The sequence below is a fragment of the Oncorhynchus clarkii genome, unplaced genomic scaffold, assembly GCF_045791955.1.
Source record: "Oncorhynchus clarkii lewisi isolate Uvic-CL-2024 unplaced genomic scaffold, UVic_Ocla_1.0 unplaced_contig_5291_pilon_pilon, whole genome shotgun sequence".
NCBI lineage: Eukaryota > Metazoa > Chordata > Actinopteri > Salmoniformes > Salmonidae > Oncorhynchus > Oncorhynchus clarkii.
The window spans coordinates 117,501-134,252 of record NW_027261127.1 but is presented as its reverse complement, the minus strand read 5'-3'; the positions used below and the strand labels follow the sequence as shown (position 1 = coordinate 134,252).

General features: G+C 44.6%; 1 pseudogene; it reads left to right on the top strand.

Moving 5' to 3' along the window:
* The first annotated feature begins 2,954 nt into the window (after positions 1–2,954).
* The window catches only part of LOC139404981 (thyroglobulin-like), an 84,623-nt pseudogene continuing 70,825 nt past the window's right edge, over positions 2,955–16,752 (top strand).

Genomic DNA, 16,752 nt, shown 5'->3' with positions numbered 1-16,752 from the left:
GATGGTCTAGAGAAGGAGCTTGATGTTAAATGGGGTGGTCTAGAGAAGGAGCTTGATGGTAAATGGGGTGGTCTAGAGAAGGAGCTTGATGGTAAATGGGGTGGTCTAGAGAAGGAGCTTGATGGTAAAATGGGGTGGTCTAGAGAAGGAGCTTGATGGTAAAATGGGGTGGTCCACCAAATACACTGGCCTATCCTATAAACTAATACACTGTCCTATCCTATAAACTAATACACTGTCCTATCCTATAAACTAATAATACACTGTCCTATCCTATAAACTAATAATACACTGTCCTATCCTATAAACGAATAATACACTGTCCTATCTTATACACTAATAATACCAAAGCAGTGGGAGGTAATGACCCGATTGTAATTGGAGGAACTCGTTCTTACCTTATTAGATCCTAACCGTCTCTCTCTCTGCGTCCCTCAGTGTTGGAGAGCTGGCTGGACTTCACTGGGGAGTTGGAGCCTCCGGACCCCCTGGCCAGACTGCCTCAGCTCAAACACCGCATCAAGCAGCTCCTCACAGACCTGAGCAAGGTGCAACAGATGAGCACCCTGTGTTCTGTGTGAGTTTGGGTTGGCCTGACCTAGGTAGAATCTGGCCCGTGTCTGGCCTGGGTTAACATGGCAACAGCACCAGGCATCTGGTGTCATCACAGCACTTCACAGAGGAGAGTCCTATCCAAACCCAGGGTGAACCCCGTCCTCTCTCTCTGGCACCGAAGCACACCGTCTGCTGTGGTCCATAAACTGTCAAACTGAGCATACCTTCTCCTCCTAGACAGACTGTGGGAGTGAAGCTTCAGTGGGCTCAATACAAGGGGGATGAATGGATGTATAGAGACCAACAGGATAGAGTTGGGTCCAGTGGACTCTTGGTATTGGAAAGAAGGGTGTTTTGAGTTGGAGTAACTGACAAGTATTGAGTTGATGAAATGGGACTTGTGGATGAAAAGTACCAGTGTAACACAGTGTTAGTTTGTAGGGCCCAGGACGTTTGTTGTTTTAACTAAGACTCCCTGTTATGAAGTGAAGTGCCCACAATGTTTTCTTAACCAGGAAATGAGGGTTTGTCCTCGTACATTAAATCTGTTCACACGCATTCTATGATATAGCTGAAATTCAATTTAATTCATTAGATTATTAAAATGCTATGAGATCACCTCTTCATGAGTCCGTCCCAAATAGAACCCTATTCCCTTTATAGGGCACTACTTTAGACCGTAGTACACTACAGTATGTAGGGAATATATAGGGGGCCATTTGGGAAACGACCCACCACTCTCTTGCCTCAGTAGGAGCAGAGCTGTGGAAGCCTTGCTTGTGTGATATGAGTTAATGCAAAAATCTAAATCACCGAGGTGAATGTTAGATGATATTGTAGCTTTAACCTGCCAGAAATCTGTTCTGTTTTGGAAACGTGGTCTGAAACTTGTTTGACAAGTTCACACTAGGGTGAGATGATTTGTTAAAAAACCCAGTGCTAACAGTCATCAGTCATCAGTCATTTAGCTACTGCATTCTGATTTCATTTCAGGAATCTATTGCCACCTTTTACAATCGTTAACTTTCATTCTCTTTATGTGCCAAGTCTGAAGGTATGACCCACCAAGTTTACAATGTTAACATGGGGAAAGATATATCTATTTGACTGGTGTATATAATATACCCAATCCACAGACAGACATACGACTGTGTGTCTTCGGGATATCTCCATGACAACCACGGAAATGGCCTCGATGTCACGGGACATCTGTGGCACGTTTGTCTCTGTGTGTATGTCCCGAAACGGCACCCTATTCCCTATGTAGTGCACTACTTTTGACCCTGAGCCCTATGGAGCCTGTTCAAAAAGTAGCGCACTGTGTAGGGAATAGGGTGCCATTTGGGGATGAAGCCTCTGTCTGTGGGGTTTTTGATGCTTTCAGTACGGCCCCGGTATGGCTGCTACGTCACATAACACCACAATGTCTTCGGGCTAAGGGGACACGTTTGACTTGTACCACAGGAAGCTAAATTGCCAGCTGGATGTGAAATGCGTATTTAAAAAAAAGCAATGTGTTGATTGCTGTTTTTTGGGTCATTTTATGTACAGTTTTTATAACTGTAAAGATGAGGAAACATCTGTAGAAATACATAAGAGGATAAAATATACTTGAAGAAAAATGACTATGTTTATTTAGCGTTTCTATTAACCTGTATAAAAAGTGTTTTAGAACCAGTCGGTAGGGGAGAAAACAAAGTAGATTTTTATTGACATACCAGCTGTACATTAAGAGTTTATTTAAGACCTGTTCTTTGTGATTTACTACATGTACAATGCCATTAAAAAAAAGATATTCTGGATATTTAATATCTCGTCTTACGCTTCTTATTTTAAATGATTATATTACAGAGTTGGTGTGTGCTAAACTGTTACACATTCAAATGTTAATTTGTGTTGTCTGTTGCTGGCCTTGCGTTCCATGTTTTATGTCATTAGACTTCAGAAACCTGTCGTCCGTTGGCTCTTGAAAGCGCATCATCCCGAAGGTGCAAGTCATGTTCACCTGGGTCGTATTTATTAGTGTAAACCGTAGAAAAATGTTTTGCAACGTAAACAACAGTTTCTTATTGGACAAATTCAGATAGTCCCACTCGACGTTTCTGTCCGTTTTCTTCCGATTTGGTTTCGAGGTTTCTACTGCATCCCAGGTCAAGTCTTGCATGACCAACTCCTCCCTTCTGATGGCTCTCTGAGTCTCAGGCTTGGCTGCTCCCACTAGAATGTTCCAGAACTTCCATTGTTCCAAGCACACATGAGTGTTCCATGTTTGGCGAGTGAGGACCACGTGCGGTGACAACCTAGGGGAGGATGACATTGCAGTTAACACTGATGGTATAAATCCAGAGGTTTTAGTCCCAGTCTCCTCACAGTTCAACGGGCAGACTGACTGAGGAAGATGATGAGCCTGGTTCAGATCTCCTCCATACTGCTGTGCTACCTCTGTCTGTCTGAGGGGAAGATTTCAGGTAAAACTTTAGGGCTCTTTATCTTGGGTTTTTGAATATTTCAAAGTTATTTTCAGCTGTAATTTAAACTTATTTCTGATTATGCTTTTTCTATGTTTATCATTATTTCTATTTTGTATATCCACTATATTCCAAACTATGTAGACAACCCTTCAAATTAGTGGATTCGGCTATTTCACCCTGTATAAAGTCAAGCACACCGCCATGCAATCTCCATAGACAAACACTGACAGTAGAATGGCCTTACTGATGAGCTCAGTGACTTTCAACGTGGCACCGTCATAGGATGCCACCTTTTCCAACAAGTCAGTTTGTATAATTTCTGCCCTGCTAGAGCTGCCCCTGTCAACTGTAAGTGCTTTTATTGGGAAGTGGAAACGTCTAGGAGCAACAACGGCTCAGACGCAAAGTGGTAGGCCACACAAGCTCACAGAACGGGACCGCCAAGTGCTGAAGGACAAAAAATGATTGTTTCCTCAGTTGCAACACTCGCTACCAAGTTCCCAAACTGCCTCTGAAAGCAACGTCAGCACAATTACTGTTCGTCGGGAGCTTCGTGAAATGTGTTTTCATGGCCGAGCAGTGATGAATCACGCTTCACCCTCTGGCAGTCCAACATACGAATCTGAGTTTGGCACTACCTACCCCAAAGCATAGTGCCAACTGTAAAGTTTGGTGGAAAAGGAATAATGGTCTGGGGCTGTTTTTCATGGTTCAGGCTAGGCCCTTTTAATTTCAGTGAGGGGAAAGCTTAAAGCTACAGAAAACAATGACATTCTACACGATTCTGTGTTTCCAACTTTGTGGCAACAGTTTGGGGAAGGCACTTTCCTGTTTTTCAGCATGACAATGCCATTGGTGCACAAAGCCAGGTCTCTATAGAAATGGTTTGTCGAGTTCAGTGTGGAAGAACTTGACTGGCCTGCACAGGTTCCTGACTTCAACCCCATCAAACACCTTTGGGATGAATTGGAAAGCCGACTGCGAGCCAGGCCAAATCGCCCAACGTCAGTGCCCAACCTCACTAATGCTCTTGAATGGAAGCAAGTCCCCACAGCAATGTTCCAACATCTAGTGGAAAGACTTCCCAGAAGAGTGGAGGCTGTTATAGCAGCAAAGATTTTGGAATGAGGTGTTGGATGTGCAGGTGTCCACACACTTTTGATGATGTAGTGTATTTATTATACTATAATTTAGGCTGTGTTTATGTTTCCTGTGTGTATGAGCCATATGCCTGTAAGCCGAATACAACATCTTTAAATTCCCCACAAAGAAATGGACACAGTTTTGAACAACTAAATTGTATTTGCTGCTGTTTTCAGAATATCAACTGGAGTCTGAGACCCTGAGTCAGTGTGAGTCTCTACGTGGTGGTAGTTCTGCCCGGCAACAAGACCATGTCCCCCAGTGCTCAGAGGACGGGCGATTCAGGTATACCTGACAGTGCTGTATATGACACAAGCTAGCCAGGACGGAAAAAGCTAGCCTGGACGGTAAAGCTAGCCAGGACGGTAAAGCTAGCCTGGACGGTAAAAGCTAGCCAGGACGGTAAAAGCTAGCCAGGACGGGTAAAGCTAGCCAGGATGGGTAGAGCTAGCCAGGATGGGTAGAGCTAGCCAGGACGGTAAAAGCTAGCCAGGACGGGTAAAGCTAGCCAGGACGGGTAGAGCTAGCCAGGACGGGTAGAGCTAGCCAGGATGGTAAAAGCTAGCCAGGACGGGTAGAGCTAGCCAGGACGGTAAAAGCTAGCCAGGATGGGTAAAGCTAGCCAGGATGGGTAAAGCTAGCCAGGACGGGTAAAGCTAGCCAGGACGGGTAAAGCTAGCCAGGACGGTAAAAGCTAGCCAGGATGGTAAAAGCTAGCCTGGACGGTAAAGCTAGCCAGGACCGTAAAGAAGCAATTTCCCTGAATATGTCCCAAATGGCACCCTATTAGTAGTGCACTATGCCGGGAATAGGGTGCCACTGTTCCCTGCTCTCTCCTAACTGTTGTGTGCTCCAGACACGTCCAGTGCAGCCGTGCTGGTGGTGAGTGCTGGTGTGTGAACGCAGAGGGAGCTGAGATCTCTGGATCCAGACAGAACGGATCAGCTGTGTACTGTGAGCAGAACGCCCCTCTTCCTAGAAATATCTGTTTTAACAGTGAAACCACATTGGTGCCTGATGGGATGAATTCCCCCTGGGAACCCGAGCCAGGCTCATGTTGAACACTGGAAGACCTTTTGAGATGCACTATGTAAATGCTGTTTATCATCATTGACCTCTTCCTCCTCCTCCTCCTTTTCCTCCTCTTCCTCCTCCTCCTCCCACAGGTCTGACGTCCTGCCAGCTCCACAGACAGCAGGCCCTGCTGAGTGGCGATGCCCCCCTGGTGCCCCAGTGCCAGGCCTCTGGGGAGTACCAGGCGGTGCAGTGTGACAGCGCCCGGAGACAGTGCTGGTGTGTAGACCTGGAAGGCATGGAGCTCTACGGGACCCGGCAGAACGGAAAGCCCTCTCAGTGTGAGTTAGTTAGGAGCAGGATGACTTGTGTTGTGTGTTAATATGTCATTTACCACCTACAGTATTATGTGCATCCATTTTCTAATGGGTGACCCCCAGCGGGAATCGAACCCACAAATCCTGACGCTGCTAGTGCCATGCTCTACCAACTTAGCCACACAGCACAGTAATATATAAATGACTAGAGCTGATCAGAACAACCTTTGACCTTTTCCCTCAGGCCCAGGCAGCTGTGAGGTGAGGTCGAGGCGTCTCCTCCACGGCGTCGGGGAACGCTCCCCCCTCAGTGCTCGGCCGACGGCTCCTTCCTGTCCGTGCAGTGCAAGTTTGTCAACACCACTGACAGGATGGTCTTGGACCTGCTGCACACGTTCAACAGGTGAGTGCCTGGAAGGGAAAGATATGCACTCTAAGTTTACGCCCCAAATGACACCCTATTCCGTATGTGTAGTGCACTACTTTTGACCAGGGTCCATAGGGCAGTGCACTATATCAGGGGAATAATGTACCGTTTGGGACGCTGACATTCACTGTTAGACCGTTGGAATCTCATCTATCACTCACTCACACAAACACACTGCTGGGGGTTTGCTTTGACTTGGCTGTGCATTGGGATCCTGTGTGTGAGTGAGACAGGTTTTGTACAAAGCTTTTTATCGTTTCTGCCTCTAGATGGCAGCGTAATGCTTAGACCCGTGGACACTGATGCTCTGACAGGAGAACTGGGAGCCCAAATTCACTTTATCTTTCCCTCCTCGCTCTACATTTCTGACCTGATAGGATCCTATTCTTGTGTATGGTGACTGGAACATGTTATGAGGAATGGAGACGCTTGGTCTACTGGGAACTTATTGCAATTTTCAGAATTCACACATTTTTATTTTATTTTATTTTCAATTCCAACCCAAACCACTGAGGCCTACACAAAAATGTCTACTTTCAGACCTTGAATTATAATTTTATAATAATTACTTTTGTCTTGTGTCTATTTCTGGCTAGCGGATGTTTTCACATCCGTCTCTCGGCAACAAATGGCATTATATTCCCTACTTAGTGTGTGTACCCGGGCTTGTGCAGTGAACTCTTTGCATGATTGGCCCCCAGCCTGGCCAAGATTGTCTCTGTTATCACTCCAGGCTCCAGCCAAGTACAGCCAAGGGGTCAAGACTCAAGTTGTTCCAGGTCCGCTAAAACCACTCAGGAACTGGTCTTAACTGCCAACCAGCCAGCAGACATTTCTCAAATGACTCCCAAGATCAAAAACGTAAAGGAAGATATTCCTTTTAATATTGGCAACACAAATTAAAGGAGGATGGCGTCGGCTTAGTACATGAAGTCTTTATTTTGGGGCCTTTAACCATCAAGGCAGGCGCTCTTGAAGAGAGTTATTGTATGTGGATCAATGTTGTAAGTTAATGAAATACTGTCCATCTTTGTGGAAGAGCTAACTCTTTACAACTTTAATGAGTTCCTCCCAGATAACTTGAATTACTTTGCCATCTACATGTACTCTATATTATAGTATTATAATTAGTATTGTAGTATTATAATTAGTATTATAGAGTACTGTCATGTATTTTACTCTTCTCTTAGCCTATTTTAGACAGAGTGAAGTGAGAAGAGGTGTGATATCTTCCACAGGTTCCCTAAAGTATTCCAGATGTTCAGCAGCTTCAGACAGATGTTCCCAGAGGTGTCCAGTTACTGTTTCTGTGCTGACAGCAGAGGCAGGGAGCTCCCCAGCACAGGTGAGATAGATGCTACATCAACAGGTGACACACACACACACACACACACACACACACACACACACAGGAACCATGATTTACAATAACTCTTAACTGGATTTTCATCAAGAATCAGAAATAGATCTTTTTAGATAACGGTAACATTTTGGTATATTATTTCATTAGGATCCCCATTAGCTGTTGAGAAAGCAGAAACTCCTCTTCCTGGGGTCCAACACAGAACATGAAACATGATATAATATAGAACATTAATAGACAAGGACAGAACTACATACATTTATGTCACACATAGCCTACGTATCAGTAGATACACACACAATATCTAGGTCTAATATAGGAGAGGTGTTTTTTAAAGCAGGTTTGCTGTTTATTTGAGCAACATGAGATGGAAGGAAGTTCCATGCAATAATGGCTCAAAATAATACTGTTCGCTTTCTTGATTTTGTTCTGGATTTGGGGACTTTGAAAAGACCCCTGGTGGCATGTCTGGTGGGGTAAGTGTGTGTGTCAGAGCTGTGTCTAAATTGACTATGCAAACAATTTGGGATTTTCAGCACATTGTTTCTTATAAAAATGTGTTTTTTTAAAGTGATGCAGTCAGTCTCTCCTCAACTCTTAACCAAGAGAGACTGGCATGCATAGTATTTATATCAGCCCTCTGATTACAATGAAGAGCAAGACGTGTCGCTATTAAACAGTGTGCGTTAGTAAAATCCTTGTTTCCCTGTGTTCAGGTGTGGAGCTGCTGCTAGATGAGGTGTACGACACAGCCTTCTCAGGTCTGGAACCAGGCCGCTCCTTCTCCCAGACCAACATGTACCGTATCCTACAGAGGAGGTTCCTGGCCATCCAGCTGGCGATGAGTGGCAGGTTCAGATGTACGTTAGTTTCATCAATCTGGCCTCGTTTCTATCAGTGGCGGCTGGTGGCACATTCATTTGTAGGACGGGTTCATAGCGAATAACTAGACTGGAATCAAACACATTAAACACGCGCTTTCCATGTGTTTGATACCATTCCCTTTATTCCTGCTATCATTAGAAGCTGTCCTCCCGTAACCAGCCTCCTCTGGTTTCCATGATATTTCCGGTATTTAATTTTCCCTCTCTCCCTCTATCTGTCCCGTAAGGCCCCAGCCCTTGTGAGAGCGAGCGATCCGCTGGTGCCCAAGCTGGCAATGTGTTTGTGGCGTCCTGTGCTTCCGACGGGGGTTACGTGCCAACACAGTGCCAGGCGGGTGGGCAGTGCTGGTGTGTCGACCCCACAGGGAAGGAGATCTTTGGGACACGACAACATGGAGGACACCCTGACTGTGGTAACTAAGTAACAGTGTTGTTGGTTTCAAATAATGCTTTGACCATTTAGGTGTTCCAAACCAACAGTACAATACCATTGACTGTGCAGACAGAGAGCACACCTCAATAATCGCTTACTGAATGAAAGCTTATCTGCGTTGTTTTGTATTTTCATTTCAGTTAACTTTATTATCCCACAGGGGGAAATTCATTTATCATGCTGTACATAGAAGCCATTAAAAAAACAACAGTCAATATTTTAGGCCTACAGAAAATTAATAGAAACATGCCATTTTCCCTCTACTGAACCCAGGTGCTGGAGTGAAGGACTGTACCTCTGAGCGTCGCCAGGCCCTCTCCAGGCTCTTCTCCAGCCCCTCAGGTCAGGTGCCATCAGCCAAGGACTCACAGACACACCCAGTCCCAAGCCCCCTGTCTCCATGCAGCCCCCAACTCCAACAGCTCCTGTTGGGGACTCTTGGAGAGTCTCTCCCCGAGCGATCCGATTTAGGAGACATCCTGGCTGAGACGATCCAGGGGATGTTCCCTAGCGGGGCCATGGCCCTCAAGGCCCTATCTTTAGCCTCCAACCCCAAGAGACTCCAGGAGAACCTGTTCGGAGGAAAGTTCTTAGGAAACGCTGGGATGTTTAACTTCACTGGGGCCGTCGGTGTCAGCGGCACGTTGAGTTTCAGTCAAGCCAGTCTGGCAAACAACCAAGATCTGGTTCAACTCATCAGCGCCACCCTGGAAAACGGAGACTTCCTCTCCACCCTACGCCAAACCATCCTCTTATCCAAAGCCGAGGACAGCACCCAGCTAGGTTCGTTTTGTAACTTCGTCTTGACTTTTAAAAATCATTACAAGCTATTTGTTTCTACCATCGAGGAGCTCTTTGGAAACAAGTGTTTAGATAAATGTGTTGTCCACTGGGGATCCAATGTACATCTTATCGTATTAGTTGTTTTTTTACCCAAATCAATTAAAATCATTTGAATTGAAAAGGTGAGCTGTTCAGGGTCCTGTTTGAGAGCGCCCAGTCCGGTGGTGCTGGATGTGAGAGGGAGCCCTCTGCCCTGTACGTGCCCAGCTGTGATGACAGCGGCCAGTATCAGGAGATCCAGTGCCGAGGCTCGGAGTGTTGGTGTGCTGACCCCCAGGGTCAGGAGGTCACGGGGTCACGTTTCAATGGTCAAAGGCCAAGGTGTCCGTCACGATGCGAGAGGGAGCGAGCGGCTGCTCAGAAGGTAATTACTTTATGACACTCCCCCAGCACGACTGTAAATAACTACCGTACTGACTCTTCTCTACCTGCATCCTGTCTGTAAATAACTACCGAACTGACTCTTCTTCTCTACCTGCATCCTGTCTGTAAATAACTACCGTACTGACTCTTCCCTACCTGCATCCTGTCTATAAATAACTACAGTACTGACTCTTCTCTACCTGCATCCTGTCTCTAAATAGCTACCGTACTGACTCTTCTCTACCTGCATCCTGTCTGTAAATAACTACCGAACTGACTCTTCTTCTGTACCTGCATCCTGTCTGTAAATAACTACCGTACTGACTCTTGTCTGTAAATAACTACAGTACTGACTCTACCTGCATCCTGTCTATAAATAACTACAGTACTGACTCTTCTTTCTGTACTGTATTGTAAATAACTGCATCCTGTCTCTGTAAATAGCTACCGTACTGACTCTTCTCTACCTGCATCCTGTCTGTAAATAACTACCGTACTGACTCTTCCCTACCTGCATCCTGTCTATAAATAACTACAGTACTGACTCTTCTCTACCTGCATCCTGTCTTGTAAATAACTACCGTACTGACTCTTCTTTACCTGCACCTGTCTATAAATAACTACAGTACTGACTCTTCTCTACTGCATCCTGTCTCTAAATAGCTACCGTACTGACTCTTCTCTACCTGCATCCTGTCTGTAAATAACTACAGTACTGACTCTTCTCTACCTGCATCCTGTCTGTAAATAACTACCGTACTGACTCTTCTTTCTGTACTGTATTGTAAATAACTACAGTACTGACTCTCTTTCTGTACTGTATTGTAAATAACTACCGAACTGACTCTTCTTCTCTACCTGCATCCTGTCTGTAAATAACTACAGTACTGACTCTTCTTTCCTGTACCTACAGTACTGACTCTTCTTTCTGTCTGTATTAAAATAACTACAGTACTGACTCTTCTTTCTGTACTGTATTGTAAATAACTACCGTACTGACTCTTCTCTACCTGCATCCTGTCTATAAATAACTACAGTACTGACTCTTCTCTACCTACAGTACTGACTCTTCTGCATCCTGTCTAAATAGCTACCGTACTGACTCTTCTCTACCTGCATCCTGTCTGTAAATAACTACAGTACTGACTCTTCTCTACCTGCATCCTGTCTGTAAATAACTACCGTACTGACTCTTCTTTCTGTGCTGTATTATAAATAACTACAGTACTGACTCTTCTCTACCTGCATCCTGTCTGTAAATAACTACAGTACTGACTCTTCTTTCTGTGCTGTATTGTAAATAACTACAGTACTGACTCTTCTTTCTGTACTGTATTGTAAATAACTACAGTACTGACTCTTCTTTCTGTACTGTATTGTAAATAACTACAGTACTGACTCTTCTCTACTGCATCCTGTCTATAAATAACTACAGTACTGACTCTTCTTTCTGTGCTGTATTATAAATAACTACAGTACTGACTCTTCTTTCTGTGCTGTATTGTAAATAACTACAGTACTGACTCTTCTCTACCTGCATCCTGTCTGTAAATAACTACAGTACTGACTCTTCTCTGTGCTGTATTGTAAATAACTACAGTACTGACTCTTCTGTCTGTAAAATAACTATAGTACTGACTCTTCTCTACCTGCATCCTGTCTGTAAATAACTACAGTACTGACTCTTCTTTCTGTGCTGTATTATAAATAACTACAGTACTGACTCTTCTCTACCTGCATCCTGTCTGTAAATAACTACAGTACTGACTCTTCTTTCTGTGCTGTATTGTAAATAACTACAGTACTGACTCTTCTTTCTGTACTGTATTGTAAATAGCTACCGTACTGACTCTTCTTTCTGTACTGTATTGTAAATAACTACAGTACTGACTCTTCTCTACCTGCATCCTGTCTATAAATAACTACAGTACTGACTCTTCTTTCTGTGCTGTATTATAAATAACTACAGTACTGACTCTTCTTTCTGTGCTGTATTGTAAATAACTACAGTACTGACTCTTCTCTACCTGCATCCTGTCTATAAATAACTACAGTACTGACTCTTCTTTCTGTGCTGTATTGTAAATAACTACAGTACTGACTCTTCTTTCTGTGCTGTATTGTAAATAACTACAGTACTGACTCTTCTTTCTGTGCTGTATTATAAATAACTACAGTACTGACTCTTCTTTCTGTGCTGTATTGTAAATAACTACAGTACTGACTCTTCTCTACCTGCATCCTGTCTATAAATAACTACAGTACTGACTCTTCTTTCTGTACTGTATTGTAAATAACTACAGTACTGACTCTTCTTTCTGGGCTGTATTGTAAATAACTACAGTACTGACTCTTCTTTCTGTGCTGTATTGTAAATAACTACAGTACTGACTCTTCTTTCTGTGCTGTATTGTAAATAACTACAGTACTGACTCTTCTTTCTGTGCTGTATTGTAAATAACTACAGTACTGACCCTTCTTTCTGTACTGTATTGTAAATAACTACAGTACTGACTCTTCTTTCTGTGCTGTATTGTAAATAACTACAGTACTGACCCTTCTTTCTGTACTGTATTGTAAATAACTACAGTACTGACCCTTCTTTCTGTGCTGTATTTGAACTCACTTTGTATTGTTTTTATTGTATCTCTGTTGAATACTTTACATATTGTTTACGCTGTTTGTGCAGAGAGCTTGAGAGTAAGCGTTTCATTGTACTGTACTGTGTAAACCTACAATGTGCATATGCAAATAAAGTTCGATACAATTTGAAGGTGAAGTCAGGCCAGGCTGCTGGGGTAGAGGTGTTCATGCCGAAGTGTGCAGAGGACGGGAGCTACGTGGCGTTGCAGTGTCTGGGAAAGAGTTGCTTCTGTCTGGACCTCCTGGGAGAGAGACACGCCACTGTCCCTGTAGGACAGACTGTTCAGTGTGAGTAGGCAGATCCTCCACCCGTCAGACACAGATTAAGCCTAGGCCTGGACTGAAAAGCAATGTTCCGTGGAGATTGAAATTGCTTCTTAGTCCAAGACCAGGTTTAATCTGTGTCCGGTAAACTGGCCCATAGTGTGCAGTCCATCTAGCTGTATTACCTTGCCCTGGTCCAAACTACTACATTATTAAGGGGTAGGGTGCCCTGGTCCAAACTACTACATTATTAAGGGGGTAGGGTGCCCTGGTCCAAACCACTACATTATTAAGGGGATAGGGTGCCCTGGTCCAAACTACTACATTATTAATTAAGGGGGTAGGGTGTCATTTTGGACATAACACTTGTTTGAGCTATTCCTCTGTCTCCAGGTCCTCCCCCTCCCTCTCCCCTTCCCTCCCCAGGGTCAGCTCCAGGCTCCTGTTCCCTGGCGGTGGCTGAGGTGGACCAATTCCAGGAGGAGGCTGAGCGTCTGGTCCTCCTCTCCAACAGCTCCCACATCCCTCTGGGCTACAGGTAACCCTGAAGAAGAGACAGTGTGCCGACACCTGGGTGTTTACCCAGCACATTATTGGACCATGTACAGAGTGTGACTATATTTATTTATAATATTGATAATACGTTGTTTTTTAAATAAAGACACTGTACTGTTCCGTTAGTCAGAACCTCTCCAACATGTTTGTGTGTCAACTGATGCTCTTCTGCTGGATGTTCTCCTCTGGGGTACCAGCTACCTGCTGGCTGAAGGTCTCCGTCTGACCTCTGACGAGCTACTCCACGCCCTCTCCTCCGACCAGACCACGCTGCTCTCTGATAGGCTGCTGAGCCACTCACACTCTGCTCTACGACTTGCTGCCCACTCCAGTATGTCTGGTGTGATGTCATATCCACTGGATATGATGTCATATCCTTCTCTGCGTGACGTGCTCCACTACTTGTTTCTTTCATTGCCAGGAGTTAACTACTAAAGAGTGTTAGGTGGCTACTGTTGTAATATTTAGTGTCATCTCAATGTCATTGTTTCTCTCTCATAGTGTTTTTGTTGTTGTTGTTGTTGTTAACTGAAACATGTCGTTAATATTGCAGTCAAACACGCTGTGTTTGTTGAATTTTCTCTCCCCAGCTCTGCGGTTCTATTGGCAGAGCCAGCAGGCAGCATCTGTGGAGGAGAGACAGTCTCTACTGCTGGGCTACCAGCCCTACAGGCCCCAGTGTGATGCCCACAGACAGTGGCTGCCCACCCAGTGCCACCCCAGCACAGGTCAGAGTCACACCTCCGACCTCTGACCTCCAACCCAACTCTACATTGTAACTGTAGTAGTGTAATACAAGCCACAGTGTACCGGTCATTGTACCTTCTCTAGACCCTTCTAGAAGGACACCTCTCGTAATGAGCAATGTCTCATTGTTTCATTCATAATATGTTGATTGGAAACAGATAAGACTAATGAAGTAGCTACAGTGGTGTTATATTGACTGAGTTGTAACTGTCTCCAGGTCAGTGTTATATTGACGGAGTTGTAACTGTCTCCAGGTCAGTGTTATATTGACTGAGTTGTAACTGTCTCCAGGTCAGTGTTATATTGACTGAGTTGTAACTGTCTCCAGGTCAGTGTTATATTGACTGAGTTGTAACTGTCTCCAGGTCAGTGTTATATTGGCTGAGTTGTAACTGTCTCCAGGTCAGTGTTATATTGACTGAGTTGTAACTGTCTCCAGGTCAGTGTTATATTGACTGAGTTGTAACTGTCTCCAGGTCAGTGTTATATTGACTGAGTTGTAACTGTCTCCAGGTCAGTGTTATATTGACTGAGTTGTAACTGTCTCCAGGGCAGTGTTATATTGACTGAGTTGTAACTGTCTCCAGGTCAGTGTTATATTGACTGAGTTGTAACTGTCTCCAGGTCAGTGTTATATTGACTGAGTTGTAACTGTCTCCAGATCAGTGTTATATTGACTGAGTTGTAACTGTCTCCAGGTCAGTGTTTTATTGACTGAGTTGTAACTGTCTCCAGGTCAGTGTTATATTGACTGAGTTGTAACTGTCTCCAGGTCAGTGTTATATTGACTGAGTTGTAACTGTCTCCAGGTCAGTGTTGGTGTGTGGATGAGGAAGGAGGATACATCCCAGCTTCCCTGACCAGTCGCTCCCTCCAGAGACCACAGTGTAAGACAGGACATTCTATATTTTCTCACTGACTTCCATTGTTCTGTATGTAAGGATAGCACTCCTCCGATCTGCTTTTGTCGGTGTTGAATGATTTGAGTTGTTTTCTGGAGATCTCCTCTCGTCTTCCAGGCCAGACCCGGTGTCAGAGAGGTTATGCTCAGGCTCTGCTCTCTGATTGGACACAGTCCTCCTACGACCCAACTTGTGAAGTGGTGAATATCCTCGTCAGAATGTTGAGCATAAATATCAGGAAATTGATTTGTTTTGTTTTATTCTGCCTTAATTCTGCTCTGTCTGTCTCCTTGTTGTAACTTCTGTCGGTCTCCTTGTTGTAACTTCTGTCTCCTCCTTGCTGTAACTTCTGTCTGTCTCCTCCTTGTTGTAACTTCTGTCTGTCTCCTTGTTGTAACTTCTGTCTCCTCCTTGCTGTAACTTCTGTCTGTCTCCCTGCTGTAACTACTGTCAGTCTCCTTCTTGGTGTAACTTCTGTCTCCTTCTTTTTGTAACTTCTGTCTGTCTTCTCCGTGGTGTAACTTCTGTCTGGCTCCTCCTTGGTGTAACTTCTGTCTGTCTGACTCCTTGTTGTAACTTCTGTCTGTCTCCTCCTTGGTGTAACTTCTGTCTCCTCCTTGGTGTAACTTCTGTCTCTCCTCCTTGGTGTAACTTCTGTCTCTCCTCCTTGGTGTAGCTTCTGTCTGTCTCCTCCTTGGTGTAACTTCTGTCTCTCCTCCTTGGTGTAACTTCTGTCTGTCTCCTCCTTGTTGTAACTTCTGTCGGCCTCCTTCTTGCTGTAACTTCTGTCTGTCTCCTCCTTGTTGTAACGTCTGTTGGTCTCCTTGCTGTAACTACTGTCAGTCTCCTTCTTGGTGTAACTTCTGTCTCCTTCTTGGTGTAACTTCTGTCTCCTCCTTGTTGTAACTTCTGTCTGTCTCCTCCTTGGTGTAACTTCTGTCTGTCTCCTCCTTGTTGTAACTTCTGTCTGTCTTCTCCTTGGTGTAACTTCTGTCTGTCTCCTCCTTGGTGTAACTTCTGTCTGTCTCCTCCTTGTTGTAATTTCTGTCGGCCTCCTTGCTGTAACTTCTGTCTGTCTCCTCCTTGTTGTAACGTCTGTCTGCCTCCTTGTTGTAACGTCTGTCTGTCTCCTCCTTGTTGTAACTTCTGTCTGTCTCCTCCTTGTTGTAATTTCTGTCGGCCTCCTTGCTGTAACTTCTGTCTGTCTCCTCCTTGTTGTAACGTCTGTCTGCCTCCTTGTTGTAACGTCTGTCTGTCTCCTCCTTGTTGTAACTTCTGTCTGTCTCCTTGTTGTAACTTCTGTCTCCTCCTTGCTGTAACTTCTGTCTGTCTCCCTGCTGTAACTACTGTCAGTCTCCTTCTTGGTGTAACTTCTGTCTCCTTCTTTTTGTAACTTCTGTCTGACTTCTCCTTGTTGTAACTTCTGTCTGGCTCCTCCTTGGTGTAACTTCTGTCTGTCTGACTCCTTGTTGTAACTTCTGTCTGTCTCCTCCTTGGTGTAACTTCTGTCTCCTCCTTGGTGTAACTTCTGTCTCTCCTCCTTGGTGTAACTTCTGTCTCTCCTCCATGATGTAACTTCTGTCGGTCTCCTCCTTGGTGTAACTTCTGTCTCTCCTCCTTGGTGTAACTTCTGTCTGTCTCCTCCTTGGTGCAACTTCTGCCTGTCTCCTCCTTGTTGTAACTTCTGTCGGCCTCCTTCTTGCTGTAACTTCTCTCTGTCTCCTCCTTGTTGTACCGTCTGTTGGTCTCCTTGCTGTAACTACTGTCAGTCTCCTTCTTGGTGTAACTTCTGTCTCCTTCTTGTAACTTCTGTCTGTCTCCTCCTTGG